Genomic DNA, 18,063 nt, shown 5'->3' on the forward strand with positions numbered 1-18,063 from the left:
ATATATGTCAAGCTTCAGCTGTTTCTCTTAAAAGGGATACTTGAATGCATTATAATACATTTTTTCTTACTGGAGAGCCTCTCTGTGCCATATAACAAAGGCAAAATTACATAAAAAATTTCCAGTGTTTCTGTCTAAAAAGTCAAATACATACTGCCTATTAATTTCATTTTCAGCTTTTCTATGATAATTCTTCAGTGGTGAAACAAAATTTAATAGGTTTGATACCTAATCTTTATCCTTATTATTCCAGTTCCCTCCTTATGGTATTTCTAGTGTGCACCAATCGGTATTCTCTGGAAGACTGTGTCTTACACAGTTGATGCATAAATCCAGTGCATCTGGAATTACTTATGTGAGTCCAGAGATGAAAATTAATGCATATCTCATACCTTTTGTAAAACTAATGTGAAAATCAGCTGCATCTTCCCTAAAAGTAAGATATACCTTCTACTAGATATGGACATGAGGATTACAGAAGCTATTTTTATTTAAGTAGCTTTCATAAACAAAATCTAAAGGTCTCAGCCTACAGATTCCTACAGTTTGAGAAGCTCTGGGTTGATAGAAATTATATTACAGAAAATATTACAGACTCCTTGCTACAGAAGATGCCATAGATGAAGAAAGTAGAGGATACTACTGAGTCAGTTTTATGCGCATACAGGAAAAAGCAAGGCCAATCCTGGCTCTAGAGCGACACTGAAGCAACACAAGAAGCTTAACAATAAGAAGCAGCAGCATGAGGAGCTCGACACGACCCTGCAATGGGCGCTTGCAGCCCAGAGAGCCAACCATATCCTGGGCTGCAACAAGAGAATCATGGCCAGCAGGATGAGGGAGATGATTCTGCCCCTCTACTCAAGCAACAAAATTGTTGGTAGAGGCATACAACAAATGATTTTTAAAAATCCTTATGCAAACAATGCCAAGTAAAAGAGGGGTCAATTCTCTTAAAAAAGAGTGCTGATTCATAAATCTAGCACAGTAAATTATCAGAAAGTCAATCACAAATCAGCAGACGTTTACTGATGTTCAAATATTTATGTTTTTTTTGCTTATAAATAAACTGTCTTTGTAATAAGAATTGACTGATGAACATAAATGGTGGTGAGTGTCAATAAAGGACATTTCATTTCAGCTAAGAATGGGTTGTTAACTTCAAGTATTTCCAAGAAGCAATACCTTCAGATACATTTGGATGGCTTTGCTTTGTAAAAGGATCACCATTTATCTGATGTAAATCAAGCTAATAGACAATATTAACTGTTACAGATTTGAAGATTAGAAAGAACTGAAACACTAGGGGGAAAAAACATGCAGAAGAAAGACACCTAATAGTTTCTTCAGGGAAAGACTATTATTTTTTGAACATTAAAAATATTCAGCTCTTTCAAGTCAGAATTACAAAGTGGTACAAGCCTTTCACACAGCTGGAATTTCAATATTAGACCATTAGAAGACCAGAAGAACCAAAGAGATATCTTAATTACTGGTGTGAGTACAATACTTTTCCAGCTCACACATAAAGTTTTCAATCTCAAGATTCTTCCTAAATATGATAGAAAGGTATTAATGAGAATCCTTTCTGCTGTCATGTTAACAAATTTAGTCAAATAATTCACTGATGCCATATCACACAGATAGTGAGGTATCTGGGCAGACACCCTTTATAATATTATAGTATGCTGTATAATTATAAGCAAAACTGCTAACATCATAATTATTTTCCTTTCTTACTTAATATTGTTAGAGAGAAATTGCAATTACACTGGGTTTATCCTCAGTGTTATCTTCAATGATAATTTGTCAAATATCTTTTGAATATATTTTGGTGACAAAGCATAAAATACTCCATAAAGGCAACGCCATGAATGCTTAAAAGTGAGTGGCTAAGTTGCCCAGAAAAAAGGTATAGTAATGGCCATTAATATTTGGAAACAGCAAAGTAAACAGGTGACTTATGTCTCTTTCCTTCATATGAATCTATTTTGTATCAATATTAGTAGCAGTTCCCTCTATATACTATAGATAGCATATCTCTACCAGCTACCCGTCCCTGGTGCTGGATTTGAGCCTTATTACCAGCACTCACAACCTGAACAAGTCACAATACTAGATGGCTCAGTCTCTATGTCTCATTCCTATTTTTTTTCTTCTAATGTCATGAAAAAAAGTGGGAAGTATGATGATTTCCTCTTTTGCAATGTGAAAGCAAGGCCAACAAAAACTTGCTTGAGATTGACAATTAATTTATCCTAGAGCAGGCTATGCAATGCAATTATGCTGCCTTCCAGCCGTGGCACACCTAGCTGAGGCTCATGCACACATTCAACTATTCTAACTTAAAACCATAAAGCATTCACATGCTGGTAAAAGTCTTTTTAGTTCTCTCTCTCTAGCTATCAAAAATTTGATATCACTGGATGCCAATCGGTTCAGGGTTAGGATTACTATTTGCAAACCTATTTGTGTCTGCTCTACTGCACCATCACTATATGTGAAATGATAATTTAAAAAAGTCAGACAAGAGAAAAAAAAAAACATTTTCTTGCATAAAAAATATAGGTTATACAAAACTAGTTTCCTGAAGGAGACAAGGCAGCCTGAAGGTTACAGCTCTGACGGTTGTTTTCTACTGCCTCTGCTTTTCAGATGTGATAATGTCCTTTTATAAGCACCCCAGTAAGAGTTTACAACCTTCTCCCAGGGATTGTAAATCCACTGCTTTTCTCCTCTAAATTTTTAACAGATACCATTGTTTCCTTAAATTGTACACAAGGGGGATAAAAGAATTAAGATTATTCTCAAGTACATCAAATTCAGTTTCAAGGCCCTTTATGACACACAAAACTGTATCAAGGGACAGTTAATAGGCATGACAGATTCAATCCTGAAAGGTGAGAGAAAGCAATGCTAGCCAAAACTATTAGCCAGAAATCAACTGAAACAAAGATGTGCTGCCCAAGGAGTCACTGTTTAATGTAACACCGAGTCATTCATTAATATCAATACAGAATCAAACAGATCTTTTTATTTAACCCTCTTTAGGTAAAACATTGACCTGAGTTGAATGTCTCTGAGGCATAGTAGAGTAGAGATGGTGCCTGACAAGCTTGATGATTCCCCTGTACAGATACCATTGCAAAAACCTTTCCGCACAGTACAGGACAGGGAATGGGCTGGGCTTTGGGGCAACAGCACCCCTTTTAGAGCAAATCAAAAAGTGGGAAACCCTTGAGTCGTCTCCGCAGCAGAACATCACACCTCATAACAAGAATCTATCAGAAGCTAATTTTTGAAACAAATCCAGCTAGTTACCAGGCTCTTTAACAACACCTTGACTTTCCACTACAATTTAAAGAGTAAGTTAAAGCATTGCATTTCTGTCTGTGTACTGTAGTGGGTACACAGTACAGCTTCCAGGACTGAGCTAGCAAGGCAGCACAGCTCTGCTGTGCTCTGTGGGCATCATCTCTTTATGGACCACTCCATGCTAGCTGCTAGTATTCCTGCCACCACTGTTAGATACCACAGCTCTTCTCCACTCTAGCTTGAAATCAGTTTTCCAGAATTATATACAGTATTTCAGGTAAAAACTTAACAGTGCTTTGAACACAGATTGTTTTAGTGCCATACATATCTACTCAAACCAGACTGTCTGACACACAGTAAGGCCACTGTGTTTATTCATGCCCTTGGCACACTCATGACTTCCAGTTAACTGAGATGCATAAATATACATTCAGATAATCTACTCATCATCAAACAATGAGAACCTTCAGTTTGTAGAACTATTTGTTGTACAGCTGAAGTGCTTATAAGTAAACCCTGAATGTGCATTAATAGCTAGTGTTATTAAACTTACTTTTCCTTCTATAATTTTACTAAAACAAGTAATTTTGGTTTTTTATGTCTAATATCCTAATAATGCCTTCCAGCTTGCTTTTCTCCAGGCAGTTTCATCACCATACTATTTTATTACTTCTTTGGACCACTGCAACACAGATCTTTAAGGAACTCCTCCAGTTAGTAAGTACTTCTCCATATATCTGCTCTCCAAGCAGCTCTTCAGTCACATTAGATTTTTCCTCCTGGTCCTCATTTTATTCCACGTGCATGATTTCCCAGGTGATAGCATATCAAAAGCTTTACTGAAGTCCAGAAGTATTTCTTTCAAGCTTTTGTTGCCAGAGTACCTTCCAAGCCAGTAGAAAACTTTGCTACCAAGAGACTGCTTCTCAAAGAAAGAGGAGACACTGAAGAAACACTATAAAGCACACACATACAACTTTGATTTTGCTTTCCATTGGAATTAAAACATATAAAGATATTTCCTACTTTTGCAGGCACATTCTTTTATATTCTTCATTAATCACAATCCAAGATTAGACTGGGAGGAAACGAGCTCCGTGCCACTTTTGCACTAATTAACTATTGCACATGTATGTGTGCATGCAATAACAATGAAGGATCAAGGGAAAAAGTGTCTTGTTTTGATTAAGAATCCTAGTGGAACAAAGCAAATAGTGCTATAATTAAACCTGCTTAATCCTAATACTTCTTTCTAGAACTTTTTGCTGCTTCATTCCTGTCTGGCTTTCTGCCATATCCATCTTATATTTCTGCTGGCATATTTTTAAACATAGAAAATACATATGTGGCAAACTTAAATTCAATTTAGTGAAACCTCAATTAATATTTTGTCTCATATTTATGCCTGAAGAAATAAAAATTCCTTAAAACAATTTTCTCTTCCTCCTGCTCGAGCATTTGCACAGTGACTAAACATATTTCCCTCTGTTTTTTAATTTCCCTAATAAGAGTGACAACTTTATACAATATGTATATGTGAGAGCCCTTTCTTTTGCTATTCTGAAATCAATATTACTGATCCTTATACTGATTATTTTTAGCTCTTCTAATTCAATAGTAATGGATGTCAGAGCTATTCAACATCTCTAAAAAAAAATCTACCTTATATTTACAGATATCATATTGTATAGTGAGGTCTGATTATTTTGCCTTTCAAAAGAAAGGATAAAGCATTTGAAATCAGGAGGCCTTTTAAAGTTAACTAAGCACTCTTTGTGTTCCTCTTCCAAACCATCGATTTTAACTTGACTGGTTATTGCATTACAAACTTTCATTTCCTTTCCAACATACAGATCTCTTTGTTTACCAAAATCATAGAATCATCATTAAGGTTAGAAAAGATCTCCATGATAATCAAATCCAACCTTTGACCAAAAGTCACCCTGTCAACTAATCACAGTACTATTTCTTGAACGCTTCTAGGGATGGTGACTTTGCCACCTCCCTGGGCAGTCCATTCCAATGATTAACCAACCTTTCAGTGAAGAAGCTTATGTTCGCTTCCCCCCCCCTTTTAGATCTCTATTTTTTATTTATTATTCAGTTGCTCATTCTCTTTTTTTTTTTGTCTCTTTAGTTCCTTAGCCACTTATTATTCAGTGTTTATTTCAAAGCATTCTACAATGTGTGCTAATCTGCTCACATTTTCTCAGTGTTGAGTAGACACATCAGTAAATTTTTTCTCCTTACAAATTAAATTTTTCAAAATACCTACTTAGTTTCCAAGTATTTGGCCTAGCAGCACTTGTGGCACTGTTTATATACTGAAAGAGCTGAGATGCTCAAGCCAAGACTTCTGGCCTCTATTTACAAGCACATTGTCTGTCATTTAAAGCACTTGTATAACAAAACCTATATTAGTTGCCTAGTTGTAAACTGTAATCCACTGTTCTCTCATTCCCTCTTGTTTTCTGAAGACAGCAGTGGGATGGAACCCCGTTTGGGATCTGGTAAGAGCGGCTCATTTCTGACTCATCACCCAATATCACTAGTTCAGCTTGAGGCATCCTCTTTAGAGGACAGCCCAAAATACATACTAGGAGTGATATATCCAGTCCAAAAGAATACCTGCATACCACCAACTGGCTGGTCTACAAGGAAAAACATGTCCTGAGCTCTCTAGGTTAGCCTTCCGCTACCTGTGTTACCTGATAAACACACCCCTTCAACAGAGCGACAGGCCAGGTACTCACATGCAACCAGAGACATTGTGACACAATTCATTATAAAAAAAAAAGCACAGTAAAGCCAACCCCATTTGTATTTATTACTCTGAGTTTTCCTTTGTATTTATTGGGTTGCCTCTGGGGCAAAGTAACAAGCATGAATATTCACAGGTATGTCAGGGTATGTGACACAGCTGAGCACTGTGCAAAGAAGCTAAGCATGTTTCATAGTAAATAGCACTAACTAAAAAGGGAAGCAGTTCCATCTTTCTGAAATATTTATCAATATTCCTTATTGGCTAAGTAGGATCTAAAAATGTCTATACTATACAGGTTTCTGACCTAATTCAGGACAGATATCTCTGTCTCCATGGTGTTAATGTTACATAGGGCACATATAACCTCAAGGCAGAGAGGGGCTTGAAGAGTCAGTCTCTAAAACATTTAGCAGTAATGTACTTCACATGGGTAATGGATCAAAGACTGAATGATCCAGCACTGATGTAAAGCTTTGAGATCTTATATAGGTACGTGTCCTGTCTGAGCCAAAGTACCGCCAGAGCAGATATTCTAAGTACGGCACATAATTTTCTAAACATAGTCAAAATGTCATTTTATAAGCTATACACCATTCCATCTTTTAGAGAAAAGAGACATAGTGTTCTTTTTAAACAAGAATAATATAATCACATATTGTATGTTAAAAGCTATTCAACTAAAGCTAGGATTATTTAGTGTGAAGAACACGTTACATGGTTTGCCTCTATACCTCACATTCTTGATGATTTACACAGGTGGTCTCTGAGCTGAAATATTTAGGTATCAGATGAAGGGGATATACTCAGCCAGATATTCTGAAAGCATAAGCTAGCTAGCCATTATTTCCAGGCTATTATTAGCTTTGCAGCACTTTCATGTAGTAGCAGCCTGCTGCTTCACAACCAGCTGGTTATCATTTTCAAAGCTTTCCAAATTCTTTCTGGAGTTTCTTTGGACCTCCCTCTGGAACGATTTCATTTTCTTTGGAGTTAAGGGACATCAAAAGATTAGATTGTGTCATATTTTTTAAGAGCTTCCTTTATTCATCTCAGAGAAAAAGCAGAATTATCAAGCTACATCTGACCATTCCAGCCTTCTGAAAAATCTTTTTGAAAATATTGTTAAAGGCTAGCCAAGGCTGATCATGACCCTGTTCTATATTTAGTTAAAAATGTATTCTGAAGGCATAGAAATCTGGAATTTGGATAAGAAGTCCCCAAAAGGGAGGTATCAAACTGAGAGGAATTTAATTGTAGGGTATCTAGCAGTCCTGCATAGTGTACTTGTAATTATACCAGGAAAAAAAATACATACATTTTAGCTGAATAGTAATTTATCAAACATCCAACAGATTATCTGTCCTAACATCTAACAGATTAATTATCCTAATACTTATAAAGTAACACCATAACTTTTTTATGTACAGGTTTCTATGCAAAGGATGAAAAGGTTATAAAACTCAAAAACCTGAGCAAGCATGTAGTAAAAATGCTTCTCAGATATCTCTGCCTAGTACTGCACTGCATCATGTACACACACCCATTATGTGCTCAGACCTGCCCGAGACAGTAGGACCTTGAACTTAGCCTGAGCCTCCAGATTTACTGCTGCATAAATAACAGTTCTCTGTTTCTTAAAAGTCGCCCTGTACACCTTTTTTCTCACATATACATGGAAAGAAAGTTTGTACAAAAGATGCTGACATAGGTGCATAGCAGGGTCTATACTTCATGGCATACACTTAGAGTTCAAAGACTTCAAAGTTACCTTAGTGTACACATAGAGGTGAGAAAGAGAGAGGGATGGGGGAAGGAAAAAGAAAAAAAAGGAGAAAAGAGAAAGGAAAACTCTCCCCAGTGGTGAGCGATGAGTGGCGATGAATTCACTGGACAATATCTTCCTCAGGCTACTCTCTCCAGAGCCAAGAGCGGTGACGATGAACACAGCCACGATTTCCTCAGCACTGTACAATTTTCATCAGCATCCTCTAAAACTCCCCATTGGTAGTTGCCATTTATAAAGATGTTAGTGACTGAAGCATCCCTAATGTGCACATTGACACAAGTGTTGCATGCTGAGTTGGTTACTCAGCTTTTGTGCACAGGTAATACTGAACAGATATTCAAACACCTATTATTCTGTGTTCTGCACTAAGCTTTGGTTCATCTCTAGTCTAAATAAAAAAAAAAGTCTCATAAAATAATGAGTAAGAAAAGGCACAGGAGTGTCACAAGAGTGGTAACTGCTTCCCAGGAGAATCTGCCATAAAAACAGCATTAGGGTTTGCAGGTGAAAGGCCACAAGAATAGCAGCAAATGAGCAGCAGCATGAAACAAGGGAAAGAATCCTGTCACACAGGCCCTGGAAACAAAACACTGCTACAACAGCTTCTTTCAAAGTTCTGACACCGGGAGTGGAAGGCATGCTACAAACTGGGAGATGGAAAGGTCCTCAGTATGGCAAAGATATGACACCTAAGGCTCTGTGCACCAAGAGGTTGGCAGGGAAGCAGTAATGAGTTTGGATTAGATACAGGCACTTGCCAGATTTACCAAAAACCTTTTTGCACAAGTGTTCAGTGGAATTTTAGAAACTCCTGTTTCTTTAAAAACCCAAAGACTCAAGTTGTATTTTTGGCACTAACACTTTCTTGTAATACGGTTATTTTTCTCCCTTAGACTTAGCTGTTCTTTGACATCTTTATGTTCATCATCCTAACAAGCGTGGCACTATGTTACTCATACATATTTAGGAGGTGATCTTTTATACATTTATTTGCACAAAGCATGACCAAAGACAAGACTTCTGCTTCCAGTGGCTTGTATCAGCCTTAAGGAGACAATAAAATTGCTTTGATTCATTTACCCAGAGAATTTATGTACTTGTTCTTAAAATTTACTAAGTACATAATGAACTAATTTGCAGTTAGATGACTTCATAAGTGACTAGTGTTTATTTTATGAATATTTAATATTGTATTTATTTACACTTTGAATAACAGTAAAAAAAAAATTGCTCCATATCACCAGTTTTTTGGATCATGAGAAAACTGTACCTTAAATTGTTTTATTGGTCATGCACCATAAACAGCTAGTGCAGCATTGTCATTTTAAATGTTCAGGTCTGTAAAGAGATATTTTTGCATTTCCACTTGTATAAAAAAAGTCATTGGTGGTTTATACTCCATGAGATCTCCTCAATGCAATAAGAGAATTATTTGGGTGTCTCTGATTAATGCTAAACTGGCAGAATAGACATAAATTCCCTGTGTATTAACGAGAAAATAAAACTCCACAGACCTGGTCTATTTGAAAATCCTAAGCATGCACAGGTTTCAAAGCATGATTATATGATCACTTTTAAATAACCAGTATTTTACTTCCTCCAGGTTTCTCTGTTTTAAATTATAAAATATACTTTACATTTGAAACTACAGGTACATCCTCTGTTATTCCAAATGTTCTCTTCCTGTGCTTAGTCACCTCTCATAAAGAGTCCTGATCATAAGTAATTTTTACTTGATTTTATATATTAAAAAAAAGCTTTTCACATAAAGCAGTTTTTATTTTACAAAAGTTTTGTTTTCTGACAGAAAGTGGGTTAACTTACAAATAGTTTGTGATATAAATTCAAATCTGGAAACACAGCAATAAAAGTACATCCTGATTCCTCTGAATGTTGTGAACTCAGTAGGAGAATAAGGTCACAAATTGGCCTCCACACTTGTATTTCAATAATAACTCTTCAAATAAGTGTTACACATTTAAGACTCAACTAATAGAAAATACTAGTGAACAGTGACATCCCTAAAATCTCTCTTCAGCACTGTGATTCTGCCCAATATTGTCAATTAAAAACTCCACAGTTCCTGGTGGTTGAATAGAGAATATATTGTAATCCCTGAAGAGTTTAAAGTTTTATGATCTATCTGAGATGATACCCAAATACAATCAAGGAAGACAAGTATTCCATCAATTATTTTCCCTAGCACTAAAGACTGAACAAGAAAAAGCTGTGCTCCAATTAAATGTATGAGAACCCAGGATTATTAATAATTACACTTTGGCTCTGACACTACCTCCCTTTTTTGCCTGGTATAAGTCAGCCTGATGTCACTACTCATCTCTTGGAGAAAAAAAAAAAAAGGACTTGATGCCAACCTTGGGTTGATGTCTTCTCAAATATATATATATATATAAATATATATATATAAACTTCTCTTAGTATTGAAATATGTATTGCTTCAAGTTATCAAAACATAAGAAAAGTTCTCAAAATTGTGTAGAAGTTATTTCTCTTACTGTTGAGACCAAACACTGAATAAATCAAATTTGTGACTCAAGAACTCTGCAAAACAGCAGTCAGCTTGGACGTACTCTAAGCAGGTAGGAGACTGAGCAGCAGAATGCTGGGAAGTGGACGGCAAAAGTTAACCTGCTCTCACATTTGCCTAGGTATAACAAATAAACTAAATAACTACAGCTCCTCCTGTGTCCTTGGGATCATATGGCTGGATATCTGAAACTGCAATGCAGAACTGCCGCATGCGGGCAGACCTGCCGTTCTGCTTCCAACAGTGGGAAGTAGTAGATTCCTGCATAGGAATCAAAGGAGAAATGGAATCAGGATGTACTTAAAGATAGACATGATCACCCTGTTTAGCGTGACCATTTTAATGTAAACTAGAGAGAGCTGTGCCATCTACTATAACACAGTGTCACACAGAACACCTAATTCTACATGGACACACAGCAGTCAAAAACTATATGCAGGGTGCAAGCAGAGGGTTCTCTCTGGAAAAGCAACAGCAAGGATAAACAGACATTTTAGACCCCATATCTGACCCAGAAGGATATGTTAATCTAATTTAGCCATGCTTATAAGGATCCAAAAATGCATTCCATGTTTTTCATTAACAAATTAAAAACTCTGTTTTAAATCTTTTAACCATTAAGTGCTTATCAAAAACATTTTCCTGATGAAGTGGCTTTAGATGCATTCCAAAGAAGCAAAGGAAGGAGAAACTTTAGGATTTGAAAAGTTGATGATAGAGCAAAATGAGACACAAGCAGGAATGCTCAAGAAACAGCTCACACCATCTGATTTAATTGGGTTATAGAATTAAGTTGTGCTAAGAAAGGATTTCAAACTTTGCAGTCATTTTAACAGCTATGGATAGATAGTTTACAGGCCATCAAAGTGGAAGCTCATGATAAAATGAGTCATAGAACTGAAGCTGCCAGAAAATGTGAAGGGCATACATAATAAGTACTTACTAGGGATGCTTGGCTATTTGGCATGTACTGTACGATCGATTGTTGAATGCACCACTCTAAAAAGGCATAACAGAAAGAATAAATAAAGATGTAGAATCCTTCAAAAGCTTTTGTCTGACTGAAGCTAATTGTTACAAAACTGTCTCAATGCTCAGCTTTGTTCTCTCCATTGTGGGGGTGGGATTGTCTGAAAGTTCATCCTATTTAATTGATTTTTTTCTTATGTATCTTAGGACAATGTTTTAATTTGGTAGGGCTAACGGCCTACCAAAATGTAATTTAGACACTAATAAATATTTCAGATTGGATTGGTTAAAAAACCGGTAAGGTAAAATATATGGCCTATATTTGGTTCTGTATGATGAGGGGTGGGGGGGAAGAAAAGCTTCCCTCACTGAGGAGAAGTGGCATGAACTTGCTTCCCTAGTAAAGGATGACACAATTTAGGGATCATTATTTAGTGCCTCAAAATACCTCCTGGGTGCTGAGAATTTGCCTGAGCAAAGCATGAAGCTTCTAGTTTCTTTGCTTCATGTGTAGTCCATGCTCGTCCTTCTTTATAAATTCAACCTGCAAGTGAAGGATATTTGGTAGGGATCAAATGGGAACTGCTGAACTCTTTGACATTACCTCAGTTAGCCCCTTCTCTGACTCAGCTCCCAGCAGCGGGGAGTTCAGGACTGGCAACCCTCAGAAGCTGGTGTGCTTTACAATGCTTGCTCACTGCAAGCAAGTGCACACAAACAAGAAATATATAAATAAGAAATAACTGAAGGACTACATTCATATGCCATGAGGAATTTTTGACATACTCAAGTTAATATTCTTTTTTTTTTAAAAAAAGAAAAATTTCCATGAGAAACACTACAAGGGACCAGGTTTAGAAGCAAATCTGTGCAAAGTGCCAGAACCTTTAACCACCTGCAGGGGGAGGAAAAGTGCCAACATGCAGTCCTGCCCACATTCTACTACCTTCTGGAGACAATTCAGTCCAAAGAGAAACTTCTTTTTCTCTGACTTAGACATTTTTCTTAAATATATCAGAACCATATCTCTCTCCCAAACAGAAAAAAATGCAAAATTGCGTCTTTAAACAACATACCTTTTGTGGTTTTGTGAGAACAAACAGCAGGCTATTTCCAGGTTAAATCCGTGCTATTAGTAGTTAACTGTGGCACAATATCTATTCTGGGGATACCTCTAAGTTTTGAGCTAACCTCTCTACCAAAAATAATGAGAAAGAAAATCCACGTGTCATTAAACCGCTGGAGCCGGGCTGGGCAAGTCCCAGCATGTCGCTGTGCTCAGGTGAGACAGCTCAGGAGGAAACAGCTGTCTGCCAGATGGAGCAGCATCAGTGGCATGAGGGTGGGGGCAAGTTGTGCCACCCAACACCACCACAATCAGCCACACTCAACCAGGCCGCCCTGGCTTGCAAAACAGAGAAATTACTCCCTTTACCACCATTTCTTGCTCGTGCATATGTGAGGTGCTTCGACCATCATTTCTCAGGCTGTGCTAGCATACCTTCAACTGACAAAGTACCAACTCCAGCAAAACCAAGCAGCAGTTGCTTGAGCCATGTGTGCTGGTCATGCTGCTCCCAGCCTTTTGTGCAGGTGCATCCAAAGCCCGACATGGTCAGAAGGTCTAAAAGAACATTTACACAGAGTACTGTATAGCTCAAGTCCCAGTACCCTAAGGTTTGGAGGCATCATGTTTGGATCATCAAGGAAATTTTCTCCATTATTCACAGGCATCAAGGAACATCACCCTGTTATGAACAATGACTTTCCAAATCACTGTGGCTTATATAATTGAATTTGAACTGTTCATGTAAACAAAGAGGGGAGGAAGAAAGATATTTGAAGAAATCAAAGGAATGAATCAACCACGAGACCACAGCAACTGAGTATTTCCCTTCATGGTTGGCAAGTTCAATACAATTTAGATTATATTCAGTAAGTAAAACTTTGGCTTGTGATATTAATGGGCTCATAATAGCTTCCTCTGGGATATATATTACTTCCACTCTTGTTAAAACTTCCTTTGATAACTTATTCATCACTTTGCCTTTTAAAAGTTACAACGTGTTTCTTAATACATTTAGTATGCAAGTCCTTCTGGAAAAAGGTTTTTGACCTTAGGTAATTTGAACTTCCATGATTTACTGTGCCAAAATTAGAGAGGGTAATTTCAATTGTACTGTTCAAAAAGATCTAGGAAAAGAAAAAATAAGAAATAAAAAATCACCACTGACAGACTATAATCTCAGAATACTTTGGCCTTCACTGAGAATATCCTAATTTAACTATCAATAGAGAGTATAAAAATAGACAGCGTATATTAAGAATGCCAATAATAGGAAGATATTGAAGTAATAAAGAAAAATGTAGGCAAACAAGACAACATTTCAATACTCAGCATTAACTGAGCATTTAACAATCAATTATATAAATATTTCCTTCATACTTAGTAATTCTGACAAGACATTCTTGTCAGTAAATGTATGGTTAGAAAAAATTTCTGTCCCTTCTTACATTACTGAGAGAAAACGAGGGTCAGTGGGGAAATCAAGATTGATTAAGAAAACAAGCAGCAAGCTTAGATTTGCACACACTTACTGTGCTTTAATATATCAAACTATAAAATGTTTATAATTTTGTCTACAATATGCTACTTCGAAAATGCCTCCAAATGCATACACATAAATATCTCTCTTTAAAAAACAGGGAAACAGAGAGTGAGAGACATCAAAACAACCACAATCTCCAAAGCACAGGGGTTTTCAGGTAAGAGCCACAGTTTTGCACTAGAGAAAACAAAGAAATTAATAAAATTGGATAGTTGATGGACAGGTAGGTAAAATTTATTTTAATGGAAAACAAAGAACACCAAATTTTTGGGCTTCCCCTCAGAAGGATGTTTGTATAGACCAACCTGAAGTGAGACATTTGCTTCACAGCAACTACCCACACACAGCACCTTCCCTATGTGAAATGTGAGATAACCTGTACAGCAAGGACAAAGGCAGATTCTTCTCATATGGAAGAAAGAGTACTTATAAAGGAAAGCTGTTATAACAGAAACAGTGAGCCATGACATAGGTTACCTAGTAGTAATTTTACTTCACATTTCAAAAATAAAAAAAAAAAGTCAAATCTCTTGAACATGAGAGGAAAAAAACCCTTATCTCAAAATAAGGGATTAGGAACCAACACTGTATTACCATAATTTCTTTCTGCATGTCAATAGCATACTTTTAAGTCTTATTCAGACTGTAAGCAACTAGTCATGGAGGGGACAATAAATAACTGTTTACTTAGGTTTGATGAAAAAGCTCAGGGCAGCCTGTTGAAGGCACTTGCAATGCTTCCATCCTTAATATCTACCTTTCCCAGTGCTCTGTGTACACACTAAAAGGGACCAATAACATCCTCTATGAATAAAACTTCTGGAAAGACAAACAGAACAATCCTCTTAGGCATCCCAGAATGAAACAAAACAGAAACGCTTAAAATCAACATCAAACTCCTGTTGCTATCCACAGTCACTGTACGGATTTTGGGGGGAGCAGTGTTTGAATCTGCAGTCACCCAGCTGACCTCACCTTTGGGCAGGTGGGAGAAATACCCCTTACAGTCTCTAGTGTGCAGTGCCTCCACAATGGCAATAAAATAAGACTTCCAAACCAATGAAAAACATTCTTCTCCCCTGAAAATAGGAATCTACAATTCTAATATCTCTAACTCCAACATTCCTCTCCTGAAAGGGTTCAACAGTAGGCTAGCAACAAAAACCAAGAAGATACCAACTCAGAGTTTTTCAGATAGAGATTTTACATCATTTACTACTATCACCATATTCAGAGTATATTTCAGCTTCTGATGTGAATATACTTAAAACAAATAGATTCTTGGTGATATCACTATTTTCCATAATTAACTTGAGTTTTAAAGTACGAGACACTTCAATGTTTCAAATAGTGCTGTAGGCTTGCTGGGGCTTTTAAGCTGTGAAACTCATTGTATCTGTCATCCAGCATGGACATCTTCTATTTTTCACTCAAACAGAAAATACAGCATCTGGAATAAGTTAACTTGTAATAGGATTGCAAAAGTTATCTGATTAAATGTCCTATACAGTTTGACATCTATGATAGATTTCTGCTGCTCTAAAAATTAAATTTCAGACCTTGGTTGTTCAAAGAATGGAAGGAAATGATGGGGGAAAAAGGCCCCTGTCCCAAGTGCTTTATAGACATCTATGCTTTCAATATCTATGACATTCTTGGTTCCACTGAAGACTATTTCTACGCATTATAGTCTGCATTTGATTCTGAAGGCAACAGACATTTTTTGGATCTATACTTTGCAAACCTTTATCCCCTCTGTATTACATAATCCATGCATTTTGATAGTTTAGCAAATCACCAATTTATTTTGCTCTACTGAAGCACTAACAACATCAACAGTTTAGGTACCTTACTGAACACAAGCATGTAATAGAACATTTCTAGCTTTTTGCAAATCTATCCAAAGATAGTCCAAAAAAGATGATAGTTAAGTACCAAACCTCATTTAATCTGGGACTTGGGGCTTCTTGAAATTACCATTTTGGATAAAGCTTACAGGAAGGTTGCTATAAAACTGAAGTGTGCCTGTTGCATGGTGTGTCATGTGCTGCTGATGGAAAATATTAAGTTGTTTTTTCCATTACAGAAAAAAACAAATACTGTTTGTATTTGTGATACAAACTTTTAAATTCCAGTACTTTATGTCTACATGACTCAAAGGACTTTTCAGTGCCATTCAGTGCAAACTCCTACAATAGTATAACATTTATATAATCCCCTTTATATATGTATTAATTTAAAGGCTCTGAAAATCTAGATTTTCAGATAGCATTTTTTTTCTGTTGTTTTGTTTTGGTTAGTTTGTATGTTTCCTGAAGTTATTTCTTCTCCCTGTTTTTATTCTTCTGATTTGATCACTGGACAGTGATCTATGTCCAGTCCTTGTTTTGTCAGAATATCCTCAAAAGGATCTTAAATAGAGATTAAAAGGCTGATGTTGTACAGATATCAACACGGAGGCTGAGCTTTTTCTCCTCTCCTGACTGACAGAATTCATATGATGGGAAAAGACACAGTCCCACAACCCTAGATCAAGCAGTAGAAGAAGCTGGAAGCAAATTTGGACACTACAATCCCTTCAAGACTGTTCTTGTTGCAAGGTACTGTGTTGTTTATTGAGCAAGTCCTCAAGGGCAGACTTGTAACCCAGAGAAGACCTTTTCTTCCTCCTTTCCTTTCTGGAGTCCAGCAGGGACTGCTGAGACCCTCATTTACATCAGTCTTAAAACTTTCTACTTCATCTGTTCCAAAATCTTTCAAATGTTCCAAAATCTTTAACTATATCAGTATTTAGTATTCTAGATAAGGCTTGGCTTTACCTCAGCTGAAGTTCGTCTGATACATCTATGTTTTTCACAGCTGCAACTTACAGTTGGCCTCTAGCCAATCTCTAATTAATTAATGCTCCAAGGGCCTTCTGCTCCTCTGGCCTTCTCAGCTAAAGAGTTCCGAGCTTATTGCTGAAATTTTTGGTTTTACTTAAGTGCATAGGTTTGCACTTTGAATATTATAGCTCATTTGTTGGTTTTCAGGGGTAACAAATCACACTGTCAGTATGTTTCATTTACACACTACTGTTTTCTTTCAAGAGCTGTGGAAAAGCCCTTCATAATTTGGTTAGACTAAGCTAAATGTAATTGGAACTCCAAGATTATCTCCTATCACCTCTGTGATTTCTGAAATAACACACCTTACTCCCCACGAGAGGGTATCACCCCAATTCAACTGCTGGAAGGGAAGTCATGCCCAATCCTCTGTGACACTGACATTCCCACACTCCAACAGCCTTCAGCAGCACATGGGAGGGAGGAGATCAAGTATTGCATGGAATATCCAATGAACACTTCATCCGATGTGAAAAAAATTAATTCTTCACCAAAGACCATGTGTGGACCCTCTAAATTATAACAAAGTGTTTGTATCTATTCAAAGAATACCAGAACTAAAGAGCACCTATGAGGCAAAACCAGTGATTGTTTCAGTGTAGGAACAGGTTTTCATGTGTATTGGCAGCATTTTGCTTAGAACTCGGTGTTCTAAGCTGAGCAGAAATAGATTCTGGCATTTTGCAACAGAATATAAGGTCCTGTACCAAGCACCATTTGTCAGAACAATATTTGCATAGATTTTCTAACCAATGTTAGGATTGTGACAAATTGCTTAAAGATACGAGACCAGCCTGGACCACGTGACCCAGTGCCTCATTTCTGTCTTCCTCAGTTCATCAAGCCTAAATAAAACCTCAGCATTTCTGTAGATACAGCCTATGATTTATCTCCATTGTTTTATTTTATTACACCAGTGCATCAGATATCAGTTGCAGTGTTTAACATGAAATTGAAAAGAGAAAGCAAAAATAATCAGAGAAAAAGAGAAGGTTCACATCAGTGAACTTGTTGTTCTGGCAAAGTTAAAAAGCACTTGAAAATGTAACTCCTTCAACTGCCCTGTACTGTTCTTTCATAATAGCACACAGCAAGTATATGGTTCTTCCATTAATAATAAAGTGTATAGACAATGTCATCACTTTAGTGTGATTGAAAAAGTGTGGCTTAAAAAAAAAAGTCAGTGG

Source organism: Manacus candei, unplaced genomic scaffold, assembly GCF_025592945.1.
Source record: "Manacus candei isolate 608988 ecotype Guabito, Panama unplaced genomic scaffold, ASM2559294v1 h1tg000005l, whole genome shotgun sequence".
Classification (NCBI taxonomy): Eukaryota; Metazoa; Chordata; class Aves; order Passeriformes; family Pipridae; genus Manacus; species Manacus candei.